Source organism: Lycium barbarum, chromosome 8 (assembly GCF_019175385.1).
Source record: "Lycium barbarum isolate Lr01 chromosome 8, ASM1917538v2, whole genome shotgun sequence".
Taxonomy (NCBI): domain Eukaryota; kingdom Viridiplantae; phylum Streptophyta; class Magnoliopsida; order Solanales; family Solanaceae; genus Lycium; species Lycium barbarum.
Window position 1 is genome coordinate 71341584 of NC_083344.1, and position 12639 is coordinate 71354222.

Consider the following 12639-nt stretch of genomic DNA (forward strand, 5'->3'; position numbering starts at 1 on the left):
TGTTGTATATTTACCGTGTATATAATATTTTTCACTTGTATTTGTTAATTTTTTGGTGTATCTATGTTGTATACAGTATTTTTCGTCTATATCTGTTGTATACATACCGGAAAATATGATGTATTTGTGTAATTATTGGTGTATATGTATTCAGTTTTTTACTTGTTGTATTCATGAATAAAATAAGCCAATTTATGAATACAGATAATTATTTCATGAATACAGTGGGAAAAAAATATTTTAGTCATGAATACAACGAAAAAAAAATTAAATACAGCGAAAAAAATGAATACAACAAACAAAAAAGTAGCTACGAGCTGTAAATAAGCAAAACGTTGCTATGCCAGATTTTTAACCCTTAAAATGTAGTCATTTATGAAATTTTCCCAATTAAGGGAAAACATTGAAGGGGATGTATTCGTAATAGATTTATTTCCTTCTAATTCTAATGTTTTTCTTGATTTTATCAACTTAATGCCAAAAACAGAAGTTCTTCAACGCTCCAAACATCATGAAGTTATATGAAGTTATTCTTCTACGGAAAAAGAGGCTAAGCATCTTAAATGACAAATTTAACCCGAGTTAGTAATGGTGTTTACCCCGGATTTGGATAATCAATTAAAATTGTAAGTGAAGTATAGGATATGTGGCTATATCTTGTGCTTATTTGATAAAGAGAAGAAATATATGAATATGCTACAAAGGAGCAATTGATGATCAATAGTTTGCTATGTACTCGTGTATCTATTAATACATAAACGCTATTTGATTTAGGAAACGTAAGAATTAAGCACAATAAATGTGGATCGAATCTGATATATTGAGAGAGAGATTTGTATATTTTGCTATTACAAGAGTTTTTGGTAATGTAGAAGCCAACCCTCTAAAAGGAGGCCAATGCCCCTTATTTATAGTGCTGCCCCATGGGCTTCATAAAACATAAAAAAAAAAAAAAAAAAAAAAGTTCTGAGTTGGATTAGGTAGACCGTACGGTCTGACACCCGTACGATTGGCAGTTGAACACAGCAGGATGCCATCAACGCGTGGCAACCGCGCAACGGATCTCCCGGACCACCGGCCATGGTCAAACGGACATACGGCCTCGAACAACCGGTCATGGAAGAACCAGACCAAATGACGCCCTTCCTTTGCTCCGGCCCAAGCGTTTCCCCGGTTCAGCGTATACCCAATTTTTACCGTATACAAATAGTCTCCACACTTCCCGGATCGTAGATTTCTCGGAGTGACGGGGAGTGGATGAATCAAGAAATTGTCGACTCCGTTTGTCCGTAGTTATATTCTCATTTTTCCGGGAACGGTTACGTCACGTCTTCTTTCCATCGGCCACGTGTCATATCCCGGATGGTCCGCTCTGACAACCGCCGCACGCACGTCATTTCAAGTCATTCCTCATTAATTATGGGACACGTGGCGCCTCCCGATTGGCCGGAAACTGTAACCGCCTAAATACCATAACTATAAAACGCCTTCTAACCCTTCATTTTTTCACTTTCAACACCTTTCAACTCTTCAACCCTTTTCCACTTTGCTTTCGATTTTTCACTTCATTTCTTCGTCTTCATCACATCTGTTCACCCTCTATACCATGTTTGTTGCTGATTCATCGCTTACTTTACGTGAAAGGAAGCAACTTTGCTTTTCCCTTACACTAATCTGTTATTGTTTATTGTTGCTTCTCGTTTTCTGACTTCCCCTATATTGTCTGTTCCCTTATTCCCCTTTGTTTTCTTTAACTCCTCTATCGAATCCACTCAACTTCTCCTTTTCATATTTTCAAATGTCTGAAACCACTTCCCATGATATTCCCTCGGTTTCGTCTCAAGGAACCGAGGTTGCTTCCCCTTCTAAGGCAAAGGGCTCCTTCGAGCCCATGGCCTCGGATATTAGACCGGCCAAAACCAATTTCAACAAAGACTTAGAGGTCGAAAAACCTTCCTCCGTATCCGACAAAGGGTATGACGTGAGACAATACCCCTCTTCCATTACCGAGGATAGGCTTGACCTTGTCCGGTCCGACTGCGGATGAGACAATCGCCCGGTCCGAGTTTTTGCCCCTGGGCCCAATGAGTCGGTCACCGACCATCGAGAGGGTTTTTTGTATGTCTATACTTATGCCTTCACTCTCAAGCTCGATCCTCCGGTAGATCCGATCATCTTGGACATATGCCGGACCTACGACGTGACCTTGGCACAAATTGGTCCGATCATTTGGAGGGTCGTAGCAAGCCTCCGGTTGTTGGCTAACAATACCGGGAAGGAGCTCACGCTGGCCCAACTGATACGTCTATACTCCCCGAGGTTGCTCCGGGGTGGCCTAATAAAATCACCAAGTGTAGCCGGAATCCGTTTTTCTCAAAAATGGATGAAGACAGAGATAGGGGCTGGCTGGAACGATATGTCCGGGTGAGGACCGAGGACATCATTCCGGCCGATTACATGCCTTTCCCAGAGAAGTGGAACAACAAGCGTAAGTTTGAACCCTTAAGTAATTGCTTTTGTACGTTTCGTCAAAATTTGATCTCACTTTCTCACCATTTTTCTTATTCATATCAGCCAATGGGTATATTCCTCCAGTCGTCCGCAACCTGAGCGAATGGGTCACAGCACTTCTCAGCCAACATGTTCACGATAACCGGACGTAGGGCCACCTGTCACGTGGCCGATGGATCGCCCAGAACCATGGTAGTATTTTTGCTTCTTCCTGTGTTTACTGCACCTTCTACTATCTGTATTCATTGCGTCTTTTGACTTTTAGGTTTACCCAAAGTCTCGGTGGATCCCAAGCCGGAGTCGGCAGCCAAACCCACAACATCGGCACCTGAGTTTGACTCGACGGGTGCATCTCGTGCCCTTGCTACTGCTGCTGCCGCTAAGAGGAAAAGGCCCTCGGATAAAAAGCAAAAGTCGAAGAAGAGGGCGAGGAGCGTCACTCGGACCTTACGGGATGAAACAGAGGCCGACATTATTGTTCGGAGAGTCGATGTCGATGCTCCCGTGGCTCCTATCCCGGAGGAGGCTGTCGCCGTTCCACCCCTTCCTTTTGCTGGTGCAGGACTTTTGGTTCCGGTTTCTCACACAGGTGCGGAATAAATTCTTTCCCCGGCTCCTCTAAGGTCGATTGATTTCATCGACATTTCAGGTGAAACTTCTTCCGAGGAAACTCCCCAGCAAAGGACAAGAAGGCCCGGGGAGGCGGCCGCTGCTGAAGTCGGTCAAAGGACTAAGCCGGTCCCGGAGATGGAAGTCCCCATTGACGTTCATCTGACGCCCGAGCATAAGCCTGCTACCGTCCCCGAGGACTGCAGCTTCCTTTCTCGCCCGGTGGGCGTGGCAAGCTATCTGAGGCCTCTTGTCTCAGATTCGGACAAGCGGAAGATGATCGGGGTCTCTTGGGAATGCCTCATTAACGAGGGTATGCATGCGGGCAACCGGGTAAGAGTCGTCTCAGCACATCTTCACTGGGAATTTTAACCTTGTTTCGTTCAAGTTTTTAACTTGCTTTCTTTTGCAGAGTGTGGTGCTCGTCAACGAAGCCTTCGTCCACGCCCAGCAAGAGATGGACGATCTTAAGGGCCAACTGGATGCCCAGGGCCGGAAATCGGAGAAATATCTGCACCTTCTTCAGGAGAAGGAGGAGGATTTGAACCGAGCAGTCGCTCTTTCCAATCTTCGTCCCGAGCTTGACTCAGCGAAGGCTGAGAATCGTCAGCTGAGGAGTGAACTGGCCGCGATGGCTGAATACAATCGGAGCCTCGAAGCTGAGAAGATCGGCCTTAGCCGGGATAGCGCTCAAATTTCCTCGAGGCTTAGCGAGCTTGAAACCACCTTCTCCCAACTCTGAGAGGAGCTGGATTTGGTGAAGTCGGATGCTGCGAGCTTGGCCGAGAGGAATCGGCTGCTCGAATCTGAGAGTGCCCGAAATCAAGAGCGTGCAAGGGTGTTTGAAGAGAAAGCGGAGAGCAGGGCCCGGATGTGTGATGATCTGAAGAACGAGCTTAAGGAAACAGCCGATGCTAATGACACTCTCCAGGCCGAGCTTCAATCTTCCATCCAAGTGCAGAGTGTTCTTGGAGAGGCTCGGGATGCTCTAGCGGCGAAGTTAGCCCAGGCCGAGGCTGATTTGGACGAAGCTTGGAAGAGCGTGGAAGCCGCCGAGGCTCAGGCTACTATTGTTACTGAGTACGAGAAATGAAAATCTCGAAGGATCACTCTTGAGCAAGCCGAGCATGGCTTTACTGATCTTCCAGCCCTTATTGCCGAAGCTAAAAGGATCAAGGGAGAGGCTAAGGATGCTCTTGGTTCTGACTCCGATGACTCTGAGCGGACAATGTCCGAAGGTTCTGGCTCCAGCCATTTCGGGTAGATTAGGGCCTGTACTTGGCTTTTAATTTTATTTTTTGCCTTTGTAGGACTTTGGTTTTTTGATGTAAAAAACACCCCTTGTATAAATGAAAAACGCATCTCTCTTGTTTCTTCGTTTGAATGTTCGCTATTATTCTTTCCCGAATTGTTGGTCCGTTTTAAGGACAGGCCGACTCGTAGTCATTTAGTTCACTGTGCCCGTAGGACTTACCTAATGCTTTGTGAATTCAGACGCCTCCGAATCACGATAGACATTTCCTTAGGGCCAGTATTTTTCGGTAATATTTTAGGGCCGGTATCCTTCGGGCACCCGAATCTCAGCCTTGGCTGAATTTTGACGTAACAGTCCCCGTTTGGGGAGGTTAGAAAATTTCGGCTCGGATCGTTGTGACCTCGTTGCCTTAGTCGCATTTCGACCATAGTACCCGATATAGGGTGTGTAAATGAAGTAGTGCCGAAATACGGCGGTTATCACCAGGGTAAAGTCTTTTAATAGGAAGATAACCGAGATATTGCTATCTAAACTTTCGATAATTTTGCATTGCAGAGTGTTTGTAAACATGAGAATTTTGTTTCCTTCTGCTTTTGTCGTAGCAAGTACTAAATGGACACGATTCATTTTGATCGTTTGGTCCTTACACCGAAACCTATAGCAGAAGGTTCGGCCTTGCTTCTGCCGTAGCAAACACTCGGGGGACACGATGCATTTTGATCATTTGGTCCTTACATCGGAACCTAACATTTTTTGCCCGGTGCTATTTGTTGAGGGCAGCCTCCGGAGTGGGTGCGATAGTCCCATAGCTCTTGGTCGAGCTGCAAGATCGGGTGAGTGCTATTAAGTCCCCATTCGTTGGGCGTGACCCCGAGAGTCCGGACGTTTGCCCTTTATATTTGTCAGGTAACACGTTGTACCTGTTGCCTCATTAAAAACCTTGTCGGAAAACCCATTTTGGGACAAAACCGTACTAAGGAAAAGAGTGCAACACGTGTTTTCAGATTTAGATTCTTTTCTTTGCTTGGTACTCGGCTTCCTACAAAAAAGAAAGGTCAAAAATAGAGAAACATGGGGTATTTGTACCTCAGCAGTAGTATCTTTTCAGATGAGCCACGTTCTAGTTATTGCACAGCCGTTGCCCATCCATGGACTCCAGCTGGTACGATCCTTTACCCGTTACCTTGGTTATCCTGCAAGGTCTTTCCAAGTTTGGACCCAGTTTTCCTTCGTTGGGATTCTTGGTGTTCAAGGTAACTTTTCGGAGCACCAAGTGCCCTATTTGGAAATGACGAAAATTGGCTCTCCGATTGTAGTACCTTTCCACCCTCTGTTTCTGGGCTGCAATACGGACCAACGTGTTTTCGCGAAGCTCGTCCGTGAGGTCGAGTCTTACGGCCATGGCCTCCTCGTTTGACTCCTCGGTCGTATATCAGAACCGGAGGGTTGGTTCACCAACTTCTACGGGGATAAGAGCTTCAGCCCCGTAGACCAACGAGAAAGGAGTTTCCCCAATGCTCGATTTCGATGTGGTTCTGTAAGCCCACAATACCTCCGGTAATATTTCTCTCCAATGATGCTTTGATGCTTCAAGTCTTTTCCGCACGTTTTGGATTATTGTCTTGTTCGTGGATTCCACCTGTCCGTTTGCACATGGGTGATACGGAGTTGAAACAATTTTCTTGATCTTCAGCCCTTCGAGGAATTTGTTTACTTTGCCACCCACGAACTGGGGCCCGTTATGTTATATCCCGTGTTTTCACACCTTTGGAAAAATTTGGAAATATTCTTGACTTGTAAGAAATAAGATCATAACTAAATTTTATTTGACATAGGAGGTGTGTATGAAAGAATATTAATGTGGAAGTGTTGACTAAGGCTAAGGGCAAATTTGGAATTTTGGAAATTAGTTTCGGGAATTACAAAAGGTGAGCCATACGTCATTGGGCCCAAAATGAATGAAGGAAATTTGGGCCCAACACAAAAGGGGTGGCCGGCCAACATACTTGGCCCAAACCCAAGTCACATGGTAAGCATGTGACAATTTAATTAAGGGACTATTATATACATTAGAAAGTTCAAGAAAAATTAGAAGAGAAAGAACAAAGCAAAGAGAGAGCAAGAGAAAAGGGGTTTCGGGTTTGGCCCTTGGAAATTCACCCTCAAAAATCTCCCTCCAAAAATTAATTTCTTTTGAATTCCTACTAATTCAAGTTCCCTTTTCAACTTGGTGTAGTTGGTTTGGAAGAAAGAGGCCTTGGTTCATCAATTTGATCATTTGTCCAAGTGAAGAAGACTAGAGGAAAAGGTAAGAATTTATCCCTTATTCTTGTGTTATGAAGTTTCGTTTGTGTTGTAGTATGTGGGAATGAGTTGATTGTGCGGAAAAATGGAAGCTTACCAAGTGGGTATGTATATAGGCATGTGGCCGTGTATATATGTATGTGTATAATTATAATGTGTTGAATTTATATCATATTCTAGTTGTGGTTGGGGTGAAATGCATATTGGAAATGAAAGTTGAATGAATTTGATAGAAGTTGAAAAATAGTGATGTAGCCGTGGGGTGTCTTTGGTAGCATGAGAATGAATCAATTTTGTTTAGCAAGTTAGTAGTGTTGTTGTGATGTTTGCAAGGTACATGAAAGTAAAACGATATAAGTTTGTTATGAAATGGAATGTAGAAGTTTATGTCGTTTTAGAATGATTTTACGACATTATGAAAATGAAGTTATTAAGTTGCAAATTATGATGAGTATTGATGAAGTTGGAAGCTAGAAACATATTATGAATATGTTTGTTAAAGATTAGAAGTTTTGAGTGAATTATGACTTTGGCGGAAAAGTTGTATATTATGTATGTCGTGTGTATAACTTGAGGAAAGGATATGAAATGTTTCTAAATCTATACTGTGATAACCTTGATTGATAATGAGTGTGAAATCATTGATATTAGTTTGAAAGTTTGGGTTGGAGAGAAGGTTATGGCAATTGTCGGCAAGTAGAACTAGTTGTGCCATATTGTGTTTCTAGTGTTTGTTGTTGATGTTGATGTTGTTGTTTGGGTTGTTGTTGATGATTGTGAGCTGAGTTGAATTCTCGGGGGTGCTATATGTATAGGGGAAGTGCTGCCGAAATTTCGGTAGACAAATAAGAGTTGAATTGAATTTGTAGCATCTATAACTTACAATTGGTAAACTTGACCATTTGCAGATTTTTGACGAAACGGGAAGTGAGTTTGGAAAGGCGTAAGGAGCTTGAAAGGTATGTAAAGCTACCCCGATCCTTCTTTTGGCATGTCTAAGTGTTTTAGGATCGGATTCGGGCCTCAAAAGACCTTCTTGGCCATCGGAATCCGCAAGAGAAAATCTCAGTTTTTCCTTCAGTAGAATTGAACCATTTTGATATGCTTTTCCTGAAATTAGGTAAACTTTCTCTAAACTCCTTGAGAAGCTATAGAATGTCCGTAGAACCTTTATAGGTGACCCCATAAGCTTAAAGGGCGTAATTTGAGCCCACCGCCTTGCTTGTTCCGAGGTGGGCCCGCTATTCCCGGTTTTGCCCTTAATGTACTAAAGTCTCCTTTTCGAACGATTTTTGAAAGAAACGTTTCGACTACCCTTTTGATTACCTAACGAATATGGTTTTAAATATTCCATTATGTCTGATAAATTGTTTTGATACTCGAAACTCATTTACTATGTTTCCTTCCGACTTCATTGGATCGGTTTGTCTTTGATATGCCTCATCGAGTCTATGGAAACATTCATGATATTTTACTTGCATTAGTCTCTCACTACTCCATTCGTGGATGCCCCAATGTTTCCCACACTGAGCCCGAGCCAGGATATGTTGTCAAGCGTGATCCTCTGCATTGTTCGCCGTACCTCGATGTGAAGGGGCAGGTATACGCGTACATGGGTTTGTGGAGTATGATGTGCCATGTACGCTTGTTCCGATATGATTTACTATGGCCATCTGATATGATATATTATGTTACGGGGTTATGCCCCTATTCTGATTCTTCTGTGTTGTGGCACCAGCGTCAGGAGGGTGGCCACGTTCTGTCTGCCGAGTCCCTTGGCAGGGGCCGGATTTGATATGACATACGTTCTGTACACACTCTGCATGTTTTGGAAATATGTATCTGATACTTTGGATTTTCCGTTTACTTTCTGTATGTTCTGCACCAGTTATGATTTTGTTTCTGTAACTCAGGCTTTACATATTCAGTACATATTTTGTACTGACCCCCTTTCTTCGGGGGCTGCGTTTTCATGCCGCGCAGGTACCGACGACAGGTTTGCTGATCCGTCCGCTTAGGATCTCATTCTGCTATTTTTGGAGCGCTCTTTTATTCAGAGCCATCTTTTGGTATAATCTGTCACTTCTATATATGTATATATTCTCGTTCATGGGTACGGCGGGGCCCTGTCCCGTCATATGATTCTGTCGGTCTGTTTAGAGGTCTGTGGACATGTTTGTGGGTTGGGATCTTTCTGTACAGCTGTGTGTATATGTTGTGTTTGGGCAATCCCGTTTGCCGCGGCGGCCGGTCCGCATATATTTAAATGTTACTCTGTTGGCCCTGTGTGGCCTTTGTTGGTATTTTCTGCGTGCAGGGTATATGGGATACTCCGTAAAACAAAGGAAACTCTACCGAAATTTTTCTGGAAATTAGCTAAATTTGAAATAAAGCCTCGTCGGCTTCTGCTGTATATTACAATGGGTTTGAGTGCCCAGATCGGGCTCTAGTCACGGCCTACGGGGTTGGGTCGTGACAAAAGTGGTATCAGAGCGGTTCGTCCTCGGAATGTCTACAGACCGTGTCTAGTAGAGTCTTGTTTATCGGTGTGTTGTGCACCACACCTATAAACAGGAGGCTACAGGGCATTTAGGATACTACCCTTTTTTCTGTCTTAGATCGTGCGATAGAGCTGTGTTATCAGGATGATTCCTCCCTAACGAATTGTTACATTTGCAGTTATGCCTCCAAAGAAGGCGACAACGGCCCAAAAGGCCAAGGCAGCAGCTGTGGGAGAGACTAGTCGGGCCCAGAGGGTTACCAGGGCCCATGCTCATATTGCTCCTGATATTTTGCCCCCGGCAGAGGGCTCTTCCACACCGCCACATGTAGAGGAGATTGGAGCAGCAGCAGCTGCAGGTCGGGGGGCGGCTACACCGCCAGCTCCCGAGATTCCAGTACCTGAGCCTCCAGCTCCACGGCCAGGGACTGAGGATCAGACTATGAGAGAGGCAGTCCAGCTATTGACCAGACTTGTGGCGGGACAGGTTCAGGGGCACGGATTGGGAGGTGACCGAGCATATAGGCGCGAGAGCTCATGAGTTCTTGACTTGTGGCCCTCCAGAGTTCTTCGGGACAAAGCCCGAGGAGGATCCCGAGGAGTTTATCAGGAAGATGCGGCGCACCTTACATTTTATTAATGCTTCCGCGACAGAGTCAGTCACATTGGCTTCGTACCGGTTGTATGATGTAGCGACAAATTGGTACGAGTCATGGGAGTTATCCAGAGGCGACGGCGCTGCCCCAGCAGTTTGGGATGATTTTTCTCACGCTTTTCTTAGTCATTTTCTGCCTCCGGAGTTACGGCGGGCCAAGGCTGACAGATTCTTATTGCTGAGACAGAGGGGTCGCAGTGTTCGAGAGTACAGTATGGAGTTCGACACATTGGCCCGATACGCACCTGCTGTGGTAGCTACTATGGCTGACAGGATGCACAGGTATATTATGGGGCTGGACCGTTATTTTGTCGACAGCTGTTTGGTATTGGCTGCTCAGCCCGGCATGGATATTGCCCGGATTCAGGCCCACGCCCAGGGTATGGAGGACCGGCATAGGGAGCGTCAGCCTGATAGGAGCCAGGATCGGAGACAGCCCAAGAGGGCCAGATCATCTGGGTATTCTGGAGATTTTCGGGGCAGGCAGCCTCAGCAGCCTCAGCAGCCGCAGCAGCCTAGCAGACATCTATCCTAGCCGGCACAGAGCGCACCTCCACAGCCTACAGGTCGCAGATTTGATAGCCCAGGTTATTCAGGAGCAGGTCAGAGCTCCAAGGCTTCAGGTTCGCGGACAGACAGGGGTTCTGGTCAGACGAGGCCACCTAGGCCTCAGTGTTCTTACTGTGGCAGATACCATCCTGGGGAGTGCTACAGAGCCACCGGTGCATGTTTTTCTTGTGGCCGTCAGGGCCATTCTGTGAGATATTTCCCGTATAAGGGTAGTTCGGGTGGTGCAGCGCAGCCTACCGGATCAGCTGCCGGGTCTTCATCTTCATCAGTGGCTATGCGCCCTACGGGGCCAGGTACTTCAGCACCAGCAGGTCGCGGCAGAGGCCGTGGTGGAGCTTCTAGTACTAGAGGTCTTTCGAACCGCATTTATGCTCTGTCCAGCCGCCAGGATCAGGAGGCATCGCCTAATGTCGTTACAGGTACATTATTGGTTTTCTCTCGGTCTGTGTATGCATTGATTGATCCAGGTTCGACTTTGTCATATATTTCGCCTCTGGTTGCTTGTAAAATTGGTATAACATCTGAACCTATAGAGCCGTTTGAGGTAGCCACACCGATTGGGGACTTTATTGTAGCAAAATAGGTATATAAGAACTGTTCTATAATTGTATGTGGCTGTGACACTAAGGCAGATCTGGTGGAGTTAGATATGGTCGAGTTCGATGTTATTATGGGAATGGACTGGCTAGCCTCCTGTTATGCTAATGTTGACTGCCAAAATAAGGTAGTTCGTTTCCAGTTTCCCGGGGAGCCAGTTATAGAATGGGCCGGTAATACAGCATCGTCGAAAGGTAAGTTTATTTCATACCTTAAGGCGAAGAAAATGATCAGAAAGGGTTATTTTTATCATCTGGTTCGGGTACAAGACTTGACAGCAGAAACGCCGACTCTTCAGTCAGTTTCCGTGGTTAATGAATTTCCAGATGTGTTCCTAGAAGAGCTTCCAGGCCTTCCTCCAGAGCGGGAGATAGATTTTACTATTGATTTGCTTCCAGATACTCAGCCGATATCTATTCCCCCGTACAGAATGGCACCGGCAGAATTGAAAGAACTGAAAGAGCAGTTGAAGGATCTGTTAGAAAAAGGCCTCATTAGACCCAGTACTTCGCCTTGGGGAGCCCCGGTATTATTTGTGCGTGAGAAAGACGGGTCGTTGCGTATGTGTATTGATTATCGACAGCTGAATAAGGTAACCATAAAGAATAAATACCCCCTCCCCAGAATTGACGATTTGTTTGATCAGTTGCAGGGCGCCAAGTATTTTTCGAAGATAGATCTTCGGTCTGGCTATCATCAGGTACAGGTACGGGAGGCCGATATTCCTAAGACAGCATTCCGGACCAGATATGGGCATTATGAATTCAGAGTTATGTCTTTTGGGCTGACTAATGCTCCTGCGGTATTCATGAATTTAATGAACCGGGTATTCAGGCCGTTCTTAGACATGTTCGTAATTGTATTTATCGATGATATCCTGGTTTATTCTCGGTCCGAGGCAGAGCACGCAGATTATCTGAGAGCGGTATCAGGGGTACTTCGGCATCAGAAATTATATGCAAAATTTTCTAAATGTGAATTCTGGCTGGCCTCAGTGGCATTCTTGGGACATGTTATTGCAGCTGATGGTGTCCGGGTGGACACACAGAAGATTGATGCCGTGAAAAATTGGCCCAGACCCACGACGCCCACAGAGGTACGTAGTTTCCTGGGGTTAGCAGGCTATTACAGAAGATTTGTGGAAAAGTTTGCTTCGATTTCAGCGCCTTTGACAAGGCTAACTCAAAAGGGAGCCAAGTTCCAGTGGACTGATGCTTGTGAACGAAGCTTCCAGTTGCTGAAAGTGAAGCTGACTACAGCCCCAGTTCTGACTCTTCCACAGGGACCCGATGGATATGTTATTTATTGTGACGCTTCTGGCGTGGGATTCGGCTGTGTATTGATGCAGCACGGCAGAGTTATAGCTTATGCTTCTCGGCAATTGAAAAAGCATGAAAAGAATTATCCTACTCACGATCTGGAGCTTGCAGCAGTGATCCATGCCCTGAAGATATGGAGACATTATTTATATGGCGTTCATGTTGATATCTATACAAATCATAAGAGTCTCCAGTATATTTTCAGGCAGAAAGAGCTTAATTTGCGGCAGCGGAGGTGGCTGGAGCTCCTGAAAGACTATGATGTGGATATTCTGTATCATCCGGGCAAGGCTAATGTTGTTGCAGATGCGCTTAGACG